This window comes from Dasypus novemcinctus, chromosome 13 (assembly GCF_030445035.2).
Source record: "Dasypus novemcinctus isolate mDasNov1 chromosome 13, mDasNov1.1.hap2, whole genome shotgun sequence".
NCBI lineage: Eukaryota > Metazoa > Chordata > Mammalia > Cingulata > Dasypodidae > Dasypus > Dasypus novemcinctus.
This window is the reverse complement of record NC_080685.1, coordinates 98196936-98211820: the sequence shown is the minus strand read 5'-3', so window position 1 is coordinate 98211820 and position 14885 is coordinate 98196936.

The following is a 14885-nucleotide window of genomic DNA, read 5'->3' as shown; positions in this document are numbered from 1 at the left end:
CTCTTCTTTTTTTTCATTAATAAGGAAGCATTGACTATGTCATTTAACTAATATCTGTGCATCTTTCTGAACACTGAAGGAACAATTGAATTTGTTGTTGAAGTTAGAAAAGATAGAAGTGCCTGGACAGAACTTTTTAGGAGGTTTGCTTCCATACTTGTTGAGCTGCCTGATAGCTGTTATTTTATTTTTTGAATTTGAAATAAAGTTTGAATAAAAATACATTAAAAAATATAACAGCTAAAACTATAAAACTCATAGAAGAAAGCATAGGAAAATATATTCAGGATCTTGCATTAGGGAATGGATTTTTAGTCTTTACACAAAAAGCATGAGTAACAAAAGAAAAAAAGAGATAAATTAGACATCATCAAATTTAAAACTCTTGTGCATCAAAGGACATTATCAAGAAAATGAAAAGTATTTGGAAATCGTATATCTGATAAGGGTTTTAACAACTTAACAACAAAAATTCAAACCACACAATTGAAAAATGGGTAAAGGATTTGAATGGATAGTTCTCCAAAGACGATGTTCAAAGGGCCAATAAACACATGAAAAGATGCTCAACATCATTGACCATTAGGGAAATGCAACTCTAAACCATAATGAAATAATATTTCATACCAATTAGAATGGCAATTATTTTAAAAATGAAAAATAAAAAGTGTTGATGAGGATATGGAGAAATAGGAACCTGGTACATTGTTGATAAGAATGTAAAATGGTGTACCCACTGTGGAAAACAGTTTTACTGCTCCTCAAAAAGTTAAACATAGAATTACCATATGACCTGGCAATCCCACTTCTAGGTATATAACCCAAAGTACTGAAAGCAGGGATTTGAACAGATATTTGTACTCCAATATTCATAGCATTATTCGCAATAGCCAAAAAGTGGAAGCAACCGAAATGTTCATCAACAGATGAATGTGTAAACAAAATGTGGTACATATATACAATGGAACATTATTCAGCCATTAAAAAGAATGATGTTCTGATGCATGCTACAACATGGATGAACCTTGAAGACATCATGTAAATGAAATAAGTCAGAAACAAAAGGACAGATATATTATTCTACTTATATGAAACAAGAATATGCAAATTCAGAGAGACGAAGCAGAGCACAAATTGGTGGTGGGGTGGGGGTCAGGGAAAGAGGGAGTTAAGTTTATAATAGGTTCAGGGTTTCTGTTTGGGGTGATGGAAAAGTTTTGGTAATGGATAGTGGTGAGGATAAGCACAACATTGTGACTGTGATTAATCCCACTGAATAGTGTGTTTGGGAGTGATTGAAATGGGAAAGCTTACATTGTATATATGTTTTCACACTTAAAAAGAGAGAGAGACTAAAGAGAATGATGATTAAATGCAATGCATGATCCTGGACTGGATCTAACAATGAAAGAGAAAATGTCAATGCCCAAAATGACATTATTGGGACAATTGAAAAAATGGAAGATAGACTGTATGCTTACTATCAATGTTAAATTTCTTGACTTTAATAAGTGTACTAAAGAGGTTATATAAGTAAATACCCTTGTTCTAGGGAAATATACATGGAAGTATTAAGTGCTCAAAGAGCATGATGTATACAACATACTCTAAAATGTTTAGAAAAGAGATAGGTAGGTAGACAGATTTAGAAATGGATAATAGAGAACAATGGCGGTGATTAGTCCAATTGTGAATTTATACAACCATCATGCATAAAATGCAGGATTCCCATATACCACCCTGTAATGAATATCTTATGTTGATGTGGTACACCTATTACAATTGATGAAAGCAATTTTTATAATTGTACTATTAACTATAGTTCATTAGGATTCACAGTTTGTATTGAATCTTCCTCCTTTTTTTTTCTTCTTGTTTTGGTTTCTTTTGTTGTTGTTTTTTTCCTTTCTTTTTTTTTTCTTAAGGATTAGCATGAGTTTTAAATGTGATGCTTGAATAACAAATATTTAGAAAAGTTAAAACTATATACATGTATATATCCTCAAAAAAGTACAATTTACAAAAATGATGGGGGTGGGGGGTGGGGAGTGGGTTATATGTGAACCTCTTATGTTTTTTAATGCAACGTTTCTTGTGATCTATTAACTTTAATTTTAAAAATTGTTAAGCTTAAAAAAACTATATACATGATGTTATAACATATGTATTTATTGAATATTTATTTTCCATATACTATATTAAGTGAATAAGGTATCTGGGTCCTAAACAGAGATTTGATCACTAAGAATCATCTAATAGAAAATTGCATTCCCAGTGTTAATCTGTATGTGCCCCTGAAACAAAGAATTCATGCCTTGTCCCATATGTGAAAGCTGTTGGTAGCAATTCAGGGGCCAGGACTTCCATCACTAGCAAATTCCTTGGATTGGATTGTCCTCATAACACCTCACTTCCTTAGTTCATAAACATATGTATGCCTACTGATCTCATTTATTATTTATGATGCCTACATTGCTGGGGAACATAAGTGATATGAGAAGCAATAATATTTGCAATAACATAATCATGGTCTCGAAATGGTTTTAAAGAGTGCATCAGACAGAATGTGGTTTCCAAATCACAGTGAAAAGCAATGCAACGAAATTCTGTAAAGCATATCCAACGTTTTGGCTGTCAATATTCTCTTTCCTTTAGAGCCATGATTCCCATAATGTGTTCTAATAGAATACCAGATAAAGTTACCTTATCAACAGAATCAAATAGTAGAGGCATTTTCCAAATTTACAATTTAAAAAATGAAATTTCTCCCTTATATCTTTCTTAAATGTATGATTCTCACTACCACTTCACTATACCAGAATCTAAGTCAAGACAGTATCTGACATGGACCTGTACAACACAAACAAGGAAAACTCTGTGTATAAAGCAGGGAGGTGTATGGGAACTGTGTACTTTCTGCATGATTTTTCTATAAACCTACAACTTCTCTGAAAATAACAATTTTTAAAAAGATAGTATCTTGTTTGTCATAAAATTATATGTTAATTTTTAGTGTCTCACTCCTATTTATTTAAATACACCTACATTATTTAAAATTCAAAAGGAGTTAAAGGGTAATAGGAAAAGTCTTGCTTCTACCTCTGTCCCCAAGGGCAACATTTGCTTCTAGAAACATAATATGTTTAATCACTTAAGGTTTAATAAATTCATATTTTAAGGAGCACCTCCAGAAGTTTTATTATGAGTTATAAGCATTTCACCACCTAAAGGAGTTTAAAAGCCACAACTCTAACTTTCGGGGACTCTTCCAGAGCTTTAACAGGTTTAGAAGTATATTCATTAATTCATTCATTAATTCAATCATTCATGTAACAGATATGTATAAATGCATGCTATGCATCAACAGAATGAGAAAGTTGGAAGAAATCTTAAAAGGATGATCAATCCAGGATAGTCAAGTTAGTACTTGACCCGAAGTAGTCCAAGAAGGCTTACTTTATAGGCTTCAAACAGATCCAAACTAGAAAGAAAAAAAGAAGAGAGAGAAAAAAACTGATCCAAATCAGAAAGTCCCATTTTTTCATTTCTTATTAGAGACTTTCATTTCTATGTACAAGATCTTATGACTAATAACTTGCTATGTGAGTTGTCATTGAATCTTGGGTTTCCTAAACATAACACTTTTCTAGGACCCTACTTTCATGTTGTCTAATTCTGGCCACTGTGCAAATCCAAGTGCATATTGAGATGACAGGAATTCCTGCAGTTTTTAAAAAGGGTCCTTTGTTAACAGGACAAGATCAGTGGTCATGCTTTCAATTGCTCCATTTTTTAAATTTTAATCATGAATCACTTTTACTTAAGATTACCATTATTAAATCAGTTTGTGGGTTCAGGCATTGTTTCCAACAACAAGGAACTTGGACTACTTGAGTGACAGTAGAGATGGTAAGGAGTAGTTGGTTTGGAATTTTTTTTGGAGGACGAATACAGAGGACTTATAGATGGAATGAATGTGGGCTGTTGGCATAGCAGTGATATTCTTTAATCTCTCCAAAACATATTGGTATACTTATACTTTATGATTTTCACTTTCCATGACTATCAAGGCTTTTCCCCTTCTAAATGGACAGTAATCATAAATGTCTGAGAGCCCTGGTCTATCCAGTTCTTTCCTTGTATAGAGGAGAAATTGAGACATAGTTTGAAGGGACTTAGCCCATGCCACATAACCTTATGCTTACAGATTGGAATAGAAAAAGCTTGATGTTGGCAAACTCCCCACATTTTAATTTAAGCATTTATCAAGTACCTTTACATGCCAGGCAATATGCTGAGCATCAAGAACACAAAAATAAGCATGTATCTTATAATCTAGTGAGGACAGAGAACAAAAATGATAAAAAAAATTTATCATAAGTGTTCATTACAGTGTTGTGAGAAAACAGTAGAAAATTCTAATTTGGGTTTGGAAGAAATAATAAAAAATTAACAGAACAAGTAATGCTTGAAATGAGTCTTGAAACAAGATAGGAATAGAAGGAAACTTCCTCAACATGATAGAGGCATATATGAAAAACCACAGCTGACATTGTACTCAACAGCGAAAGGCTGAAAGCATTCCCTCTAAAATCAGAAACAAGACAAGGATGCCCACTTTCACCACTCTTTTTCAACATTGTGGTAGAATTTCTAGCCAGAGCAATTAGGCAAGAAAAAAGAAATAAAAGGCATCCAAATCAGAAAGGAAGAAGTAAAACTTTCACTATTTGCAGATGACATGATCCTATATCTAGAAAATTTTTAAAATCTACAACAAAGCAACTTGAGCTAATAAACAGTTCAGCAAAGTGGCCAGGTACAAGATCAACATGCAAAAATCAGTAGAGTTTCTATACACTGGTAAAGGGCAAGCTGAGGAAGAAATCAAGAAAAAAAAAATCCATTTACAATAGTAACTAAAATAATCAAACATCTTGGAATAAATTTAACCAAGGATGTAAAGGATCTCTACTCAGAAAACCATAAAACATTGCTGGAAGAAATCAAAGAAGACCTAAACAAATGGAAGGATATTCCTTGTTCATGGATTGAAAGACTATAGTTAAAGATGTCAATTCTACCCAAACTGATTTACAGATTCAATGCAATTCCAATCAAAATTATAACAGCCTACTTTGCAGAAATGGAAAAGTAAATTATCAAATTTATTTGGAAGGGAAAGGGGCCCTAAATAGAGAAAAACATCTTGAAGAAGAAGAATGAAGTTGGAGGACTCACACTTCTTCACTTTAATGTATATTGCCAGGCTTCATTTTTTAAGAAGTTTTGGACCACAGAGGGGTTCAACTCTGGCAGGGGAGGAATGATGATGTGGGGTGTTATTGATGGGGGACACAAGGTTGGGAGGGAGTTCTCCAGGACATGTATAGAGGGTATATAAACATACAAACATAGGAGATTGTCAGATATTTGGTTGAGAGTATAATGCTGAGAAAACTTTTTCAAAAATATAATAAGGAAGGTTACCTGTTTAAGATGCTTAAAGGGGATAATCTGATGCAGGACAGGCTCCTAGGGAATATGTGAATGCTCATTTTGCCAAAGTGGGTTTTATCAATGGATAGGGACCCATATAATGAGAGTGAAGGTATACCCACATCCTGGAGAGGACTGTGCCCTCAAATAGAGGGAGTTGTGTCTCTCGAGAGAAATGGTGGCTCTCAGTGCATTAGGGCAATTGAGCATATCGGGCCTCAACACTGTTGCAAGTGTCTCTGAACATGGCCCTTCAAGCAATGAAGATTGACTTTCACTGTGGGCCCTAAGGGGAGGGGGAAAGAGGTATTGAATAGATGGAACCAATGCAACTGTGTGGGCAATAGAAGTGTTCCACAAGAGTATGCAAGGATGGATATAAGACATGTAAAATTACACCAAAAATATATAGGGCTGATAGGCTAAAATGTAAATCATAATGTAAAACATAAGATAACTAAAAATTTAGAAAATCGTATAGTCTAAAATATAAACCACAATGTAAACACAAATGTTACCTTGTTTGAAGGCTATTGTCTCAATATCTGTACATCAGTTTCAGTAGGTGTAGTATGAATATGTAAAAAGATTATTGCTGTGGAAGGGAAGAGGTTTTATGTTGGATATGTGGGAGTACTGTATATTGTATATATGAACTACTGTGATCTAAAGCTCTTGTGAAGATAAGCTTAATAATTAGAAAAAAGAAAAGAAAAAGATAGGACGTAGACACTGAGGAAAAGACGAAAGTAGTTGCCTTGCCAATTTGCATACAGGGCAACACTTATTGCAGTGATGGAAGGCAAACATCAGAAACAAAGCTTTTGCATTTTTAAATTTTTTGATACCCCAATTTATTTTTACCTTAATTTTTCCAAATTAATATGTATTCTATATCTAACCTTTAAACTCATCACTATATTCCATTTTACTATTAATGGAACCTGGCAATATATTGGGCTTCACTTTTCAGGAAGTTTTGGATCACAGAGAGGTTCAACAATGGCAGGGGAGGAATACTGGTGTGGGATGTTATTGACAGGGTTGGCAGGGAGTTCTACAGGACATGTATCCAGGGTACATAAAAATGTTTGGGTATTTTCATAGTGGATACAATTAAGAACAACAACTGAGGGAGTGCTGAGTTCCTAGCCAGGGGAGCTCTATCACAGTTCCTAAAGGAACAACAACAATCCCCCAAATGCAACAGCAAAGACCAAAAAAGAAGGAAGTCCCAACAATGAGCCCTTCATACTAATGACTATGCTTATGAGCCTGTGCACCTGAAATAAGAACAAGGCCTAGAGCTGTAGGGTGCCTAAGAGTTCCCTCCTGAGAGCCTCTGTGTTCTCAAATGTGACCAGTCTCAAAGCCAAACTCAGCATGTAAATGCATTGCCTTCCCCTCACTGTGGGACATGACTCCTGGGGATGAGCCTCCCTGGCACCGAGAGATTACTACCAAGTACCAGCTGATGATGTAACTAGAAAATGACCTTGAATAAAAGGGTCAGCTCAGACCAGCAGAATATCTCAATCTACATATAATACCAGGAGTTAAAAATGCTTTTTGACCTGAATCAAGGGGGAAATGGAAAGGACAAAGGAGTTTATATGGCTATGAGTCTCCAAAAAGAGCCAGGAGGTTATCAGAGGGGTTGCCCTTACGCACACCTTAGCAGAGTCCCAGAGACAGATAAAGTAGATACAACCCCGGGTATTGGTTCTTCTGAAGGCTACAGAGACCCACAGGTTCTATGGTCATGGCAAACGGAGTTCAGTGCCATGTCAGTTGGCCCTACTTTGGAGTTTGTGTTTCTGTGTGATGGAGCTGGATTAAGATGTGATCTTTGTTCACAAGCCTCTCCTGTTACTTTTACCAGAACTGTAGTTGGTGCTGGGGTTAATATATACCCAGGGGACCTGAATCTCTGGACTGACCATGTGATAGCCAGGCCCTGAGCCTCAACAGACTTCAGCTCCTACACTCTGGTTTATTGGACTTACCCCACTCAGCTAACATGGAGCTGAAGAGGGTCAACCACCACACCATGGAGCCAAGAGTGCCTACAACTGAAAGCAGGAGGATTGCATCCAGCATCCATGTGGAATCTAAGCCCCCTCTTGTTACAGATGTGGAGTGGACACAACCATTCCAAGGTCCACAGGATGGAGGAATAGAGTATGGATTAGACTGGACTTACTGATAATCTATTCATGAACTATTGTGATTAGTAATCTAAGAAAATGTGGTATTGGTGTGGAGAAAGTGGCCATAGTGGCTGCTGGGGGTAGGGAATGGGAGGAAGAGATGATATGTGGAGGTGTTTTTGGGACTTGGAGTTGTCCTGGGTGATGCTGCAGGGATAGTTACTGGACATTGTTTGTCCTCCCATGGCCCACTGGGTGGAACGTGGTAGAGTGTGGACTATGATGTGAACCATTGACTATGGGGTGCAGCGGCGCTCTGAGATGTATTCACCAAATGCAATGAATGTCTCATGATGATGGAGGAGATTGTTGTTATGGGGGGATGACTGGGGGGTATATGGGGACCTCATATTTTTTGAATGTAATATTAAAAAAATAAATAAGGACAAAAATAAAATAAATAAATAATAAATAAATAAATAAAAATTTTTTAAAAATGTTAGGATATTTGTTGGGTATTCTCATAGTAGTTATAGTTACAAATGACAACTGAGGGAATACTGAGTTCCTAGCCAGGGGAGCTCTGTCACATTCCCCAATGGAACAGCAACAATCCTCCAAGTTCAAGGGGAAAGGCCAGTGAAGAAGGATGGTCCAATGATGAGCTCTTGATACTGATGACTATGCTTATGGGCCCGTGTGCCTGAAATTTCAACTAGGCCTAGAGCTGCAGGGTGCCTAAGTTACCTCCCAAGAGTCTCCATGTTGCTCAAATGTGGCCACTCTCTAAGCCAAACTCAGCATGTAAATGCATTATCTTCCCCCCAGAGTGGGACATGACTCCTGAGGATGAGCCTCCCTGGCACCGAGGGAATACTACCAATCACTAACTGGTGATGCAACTAGAAAAAGGCCTTGAATAAAAGAGGGAAATGGTAAAGACAAATGCATTTATATGGCTAAGAGTCTTCAAAAAAGAGTCGGGAGGTTATCAGAGAGGTCGCACATACACTTGCCTCAGCGGGATCTCAAAGACAGCCAAAGAGATACAACCCCAGGTACTGGTGCTTCTGAGGGCTATGGAGACACACAGGCTCAACAGTCATGGCAGCTGCCTCTGGAGTTCAGTGCCTTGTCAGTGGGCCCCACTTTGGAATTTGTGTTCCTGAATGTGAAGGAGTTAGACTCAGATGTGACCTTTCTACACATGCCTCTTCTGTCACCTTTATTGAACCTGTTGATGGCACTGGGATTGGTATATACCCAGGAGACTTGAATCTCTGGACTGTCCATGTGCCAGCTGGGCTCTGAGCCTCAGCAGAGTTGCAACTCCTATTCTCCGGTTCATTGGACTTACCCAGGTCAGCTAACAGGGAGGTGAAGATGGTCAACTGCCACAACAGGGAACCAAGAGTGCCTACAACTGCAAGCAGGAGAATTGCATCCATCAACCATGTAGGATCTAAGCTGCCTCTAGATATAGAGGTGGAGTGGACATCACCAACCCAGGTTCCACAGGATGGAGGAATAAAATATGGATTAGAGTGGACTTATTAGTATTCTACTATAGAACTATTGAGACTTGTAATGGAAGAAACTGTAGCATTGATGTAGAAAAAGTGGTCACCGTAGTTGCTGAGGGCAGGAGAGGGAAGAAGAGATGTGATGGGGGGGGCATTTTGGAACTTGGAGTTGTCCTAAGTGATATTGCAGGGACAGATGCTGGACATTTTATATCCTGCCATAACCCACTGAATGGACTGGGGGAGAGTGTAAACTACAATGTGAACTATAATCCATGTGGTGCAGCAGTGCTCCAAGATGTATTCACCAAATGCAATGGATGTGCCACAACGATGAAGGATGTTGTTGGGTGGGGGGCATGGGGGGCGGTATGTGGGAACCTCTTATATTTTTTAATGTAACACTTTTTGTGTTACATTAAAGATCTATGTACCTTAAAAAAATACAATTAAAAATGCTCTAAATAAATAAATAAAGTAAATCGTCAGAACAGATGTGGCTCAAGCAGTTGGGCACCTGCCACTCACATGGGAGGTCCTAGGTTTGCTTCCTAGTGCCTCCTAAAGAAGATGAGTAGGACAATGAGCTGATGCGATGGGCTGGCGCAGCAAGCTGACACAACAAGCTGACACAACAAAGAGACACAATGAGAGAATCAACAAGCAAGGAGCAGATGGGTGCTTTCCTCCCAGGTGGGAGGTCCCAGGTTCAGTTCCTGGTGCTTCCTAAAAGAAGACAAGCAGACACAAAGAGCAGACAGCAAGTACAAGTACTGCGAGGAGGGCGGGGGGAGGAGGAATGAAATAAATGTTTTTTTAAAAATTCAGTATTTTGTAAAGTTACCATGGTCAAAACAGTATGGTATTGGCATAAAGTTAGGCACATTGGTTATTGGAATCAAATCGAGAGTTCAGAAATAGACCCTTACTTCTATAGTCAACTGATTTCGGTAAGCCTAGCAAGTCCACTTTTCTGTGATAGAATAATCTCTTTAATAAATGGTGCTGGGAGAACTGGCTATCCATAACCAAAAGAATGAAAGAGGACCTGTATCTCACACTGTATTAGTTTGCCAAAGGGGTGCTGATGCAAAGTATCAGAAATCTGTTGGCTTTTATAAAGGGTAATTACTGGGGTAAAACCTTATAGTTACAAGGCCCTAAAGAGTCCAGCTCAAGGTTGCTTTCTCACCAAAGTAAGTTGCCACGTGTTGAAGGAAGATGGTCGCTGATTTCTGCAAGGGTTCAGCCTTCCCTTAGGGCTTCTTTTCTCTTGCTGCAGGTTGGCATAGGACTTGTCTCTTAGAATTTACTCTCTCTCCTGGCATAGGGCTCGTTTCTTTCTGGGCTTTCTGTATCAGTTTTGGCTCTCCTCCCAAGGTCAGCTGCAAACTATCAGGCAAATGGCTCCTCTCTCCCTGGGGCCCCAGGATCAAAAATGACAGAGTTCTCTCTCTTCCATCTTCTTGAGTGTCTATTTTTTTTTTTTTTAAGATTTATTTATTTTATTTCTTTCCCCTTCCCCCCACCCCAGTTGCAGTTGTCTGTTTTCTTTGACTGCTTCCGTTGTTGTCAGCAGCACGGGAATCTCTGTTTCTTTTTGCTGTGTCAGCTCTCCATGTGTGCGGCGCCATTCCTGGGCAGGCTGCACTTCCTTTTGCGCTGGGCGGCTTTCCTTGCGGGGTACACTCATTGCGCGTGGGGCTCCCCTACGGGGGAGGGGGGGCACACCTGCATGGCAGGGCACTCCTTGCACGCATCAGCGCTGCGCATGGGCCAGCTCCACACGGGTCAAGGAGGCCCAGGGTTTGAACCGTGGACCTCCCATGTGGTAGACGGGCGCCCTAACCACTGGGCCAAGTCCGCTTCCCGAGTGTCCATTTATATCAGCCCATGAAGGGGGTGGGGACTCAACCTGAGGTATGCCTTACTGACATAGCCCAATCGGAAGCCCTAAATTGATTTTATCAAGTAGACTTAATCAGAGGACCCCCACTGAATTTAATACAATCAAAGAGTATCACACCCAGAGGAATAAATTAGTTTACAACATGATATTTCTCTTTTGAGGATTCGCAAAAATAATAAACTGTCACACACACCTTATAACCAGGACCATAAAACTGATAGAAGATAATGTAGGAAAGCATCTTCACAATCTTAAGCTTGAGCAATAAAAGGAAAACAGAATGGGACTTCCTGAAAATTGAATACTTGTGTGTTTCAAAGGACTTTGTCAAGAAGGTGAAAAGGCGGCCTACTCAATGGGAGAAAATATTTGGAAACCACATATCTGATAAGTATTTAATATCTATGATATATAAAGAGATCCTACAACTCAATGATAAAAAGACAAACAAACAAATTTAAAAATGGACTTTAACAGACATTTTTCCAAAGAGGAAATACAAATGGTGAAAAAGCACATGAAAAGATGTTCAGCCCTTGCTATTAGGGAAATGCGAATCAAAAAACTGCAATGAGAGAGGAGTGGGTGTAGCTCAGTGGTTGAGCACCTGCTTCCCACATATGAGGTCCTGGGGTCAATCCCCAGTATCTAAAAAAAAAAACGAAAAGACCTACAATATGAAATTATGTCACACCTACTAGAATAGTCACAATTAAAATAAACTATATGTGTTGGAGACGAAGTGAAGAAATGGGAAGACTTATTCACTGTTGGTGAGAATGTACAATGATACAGCTGCTTGGAAGACTGGCAGTTCCTCAGGAAGCTAAATGTAGAACTCCATATGAGCCGACAATCCCAGAACTGAAAGCATGGATGTGAACAGACATTTGCACACCAATGGTCATAGCAGTATCATTCACAATTACTAAAATAAGCAAACAATCCAAGTGTCCCAGAACCGATGAATGGATAAACAAAATGTGGCATATACATAAAATAGAATATTATTCAGCTGTAAGAATAAATTAAATTGGGATGCATAAGATAACATGAGTGAATCTTGAGGACATTATGTTGAATTAAATAAACCAGATACAAGAGGAAAAATATTGTATGGTCTCACTAATATGAGCTAAATATGATAAATAAACTCAGAGGTAAACTCTAGAGTATAGGTTACTAGGAGATAGAATGTGGGTTAAGAATGGGAGCTGATGTTTAATGTATGTAGACTTTTTAATAAGGTTTATTATGAAATTGTGGAAATGAATAAAGTTGATGGTAATACATTATAGTCAGTATAACTGCTGATTTATAACTGCAATTATGGCTGAAAGGGAAGTCTGGGGACATAAATGTCAATTGAAAGGAAGCTAGAAGATAATCTAGGAACTATATAACATAGTGATTTCAGTGATGGATGGAGGTTGTGGTTAATAGCATAAATATAAGAATGCTCTCCTTTTACAAAATGCTAAGAATATAGTGATACACAGGAAAATTACAGCTAATATAAATTATGGATGATAGCTAACACTAATATTGTAAGGTTTTCGCAGCAAAGGCAAAGAAGATCTTATATCAATTCTAAGGGACAACAGTAGGGAGCATAAGGGAATATGGGGTTTTCATTTTGGAGTAATAAAAACATTCTAAAATTGATCGAGGTGATAACTCTGATGAAAATGAGAGCTACTCAGTATGCACTTTGAATGGATTTTACAAAACATGGGGCTGTTAACACAGGGAATCCTGTGGTGGAAGATGGACTGTGGCTAACAGAACAAATATCAGAATGTTCTCTCATAGATGATAACAAATGTATAATACAAATACAGGGTATTAATAATTGGGTAGATTGGGGGAAAATACACCAAAGGTAAGATATGAGCTATAGTTAGTAGTAATATTTTTTTAAGTTTTTGTTCTTGTATTGTTTTTTGTAGTAATATTTGATGATGCTCTTGCATAATTTGTAACAAATGTTTTACAACAATGCAAAATGTTGGCGTGTTGGTGGTGGGGTGACGTATGGGAGCCCTCTATGATATTATGCATCTTTGTTTTGTAAGTTTCACAACTTTTACCGTACACCTCTTTTTTATGTATGAATGATATACTTCAATATAATTTTTTAAATGGAAAAAGAAAAATTTTTTAAAAACTACAATGAGATATCATTTCACACTTACTAGAATGGCCACTATTAAAAAAATAGAAAACTACAAGTGCTGGAGAGGCTGTGGAGGGATAGGAACACTTATTCACTGTTGGTGGGAATGTAGAATGACACAGCCACTTGGAAGACTGTTTGGCGGTTCCTCAGGAAGCTAAATATAGAATTGCCATATGAGCCGGCAATTCCATTACTAGGTATATACTCAGAAGAACTGAAAGCAGGGATGTGAACAGACATTTGCACACTGATGTTCATGGTGGCAGTATTCACAACTGCCAAAGAATAGAAACAACCCAAGTGTCTGTCAACCAAAGAATGGATAAACGAAATGTGGTATATACATACAATGGCATATTATTCAGGGATAAGAAGAAATGAAGTCTTGATGCATGTGACAACATGGATGAACCTTGAGGACCTTCCATTGAGTGAAATAAGCCAGACACAAAGGGACAAATATTTTATGATCTCACTAATGTGAACTAAATATAATGAGCAAATTCATGGAGTTAATAACCAAAATATAGGTCACCAGAAGATTGAATGAGAGTAGTGAATGGCAAGCTGATGCTTAATTTATGCAGAATTTGTAATAAGGTTGATTGTAAGTGTTTCGAAATGAATAGAGGTGATGGTAACACACTATAGTGAGGGGTTTAATTCACAGTGCTGATATATAAACGGGCAAGTTTAGGGTAGTGTATAGAAGGAAAGCTAGAGGATGAAACATGGAACTGTACAGCATAGTGAACTCATCATTGTGGATGATAAATTTGGTCTACAAGTAGTATAAATATAAGAATGTTCCTCCATGTGTTAGAACAAAATGTACACTAATATTATAAGATGTAAATAACAGGGTAATATAAGGGCAAAAATACATCTAAAGCAAATTATGGACTGTGGTGAATAGTGATATAAATATTTTTCCATCAATTGTAAAAGAATTATGCTAAGTTTAAGAAACGAGACACAAAGTACTACATATTGTTTGACTTCTTTTATATAAAATATAAATGTAAATAAATTTACAGAGACAGAATTAGATTAGCAATTATGTAAGGCAGGGGAAGGATAGCAGGACTAAGGTTAAGGCTAAGGGATAGCGGTTTTTGTTTTTGGAGTAATGAAAATGATCTAAAATTGCAGTGATAAATGCACATCTCTGTAATTATACCAGAAGTCATTAAATGTACACTTTAAATGATTGTATGGTATGTTAATATTATTTCAATAAAATTGTTTGAAAAATAACAAAATTTTGATACAGAGAAAAATAAATAAATAAATAAAACAAAACAAGATCTACCTTTCAAGAAATTAGCTTACCCAAATTTCTTCATCACTATAAAGACATTCATATCTCAAGCAATTGATTTACTTACTTCAAACTATATGTTACCAAAAATTATTCCATAGCAACAGAAGTATATATTATGACACATCTTATATTAAAATTTGACCTGGAGGTGGATGGGCAAAGAGAAAGAAGACATTAAATTCAATAATGTCTGCCCTCTAGATATATTATCAAGAACAGTGATTGCAAAAATACAAAATAATTCCTTAATGTTCCACTCATATGCAGATTTTTATATAAATGGGTGTGTACCCACTGAACT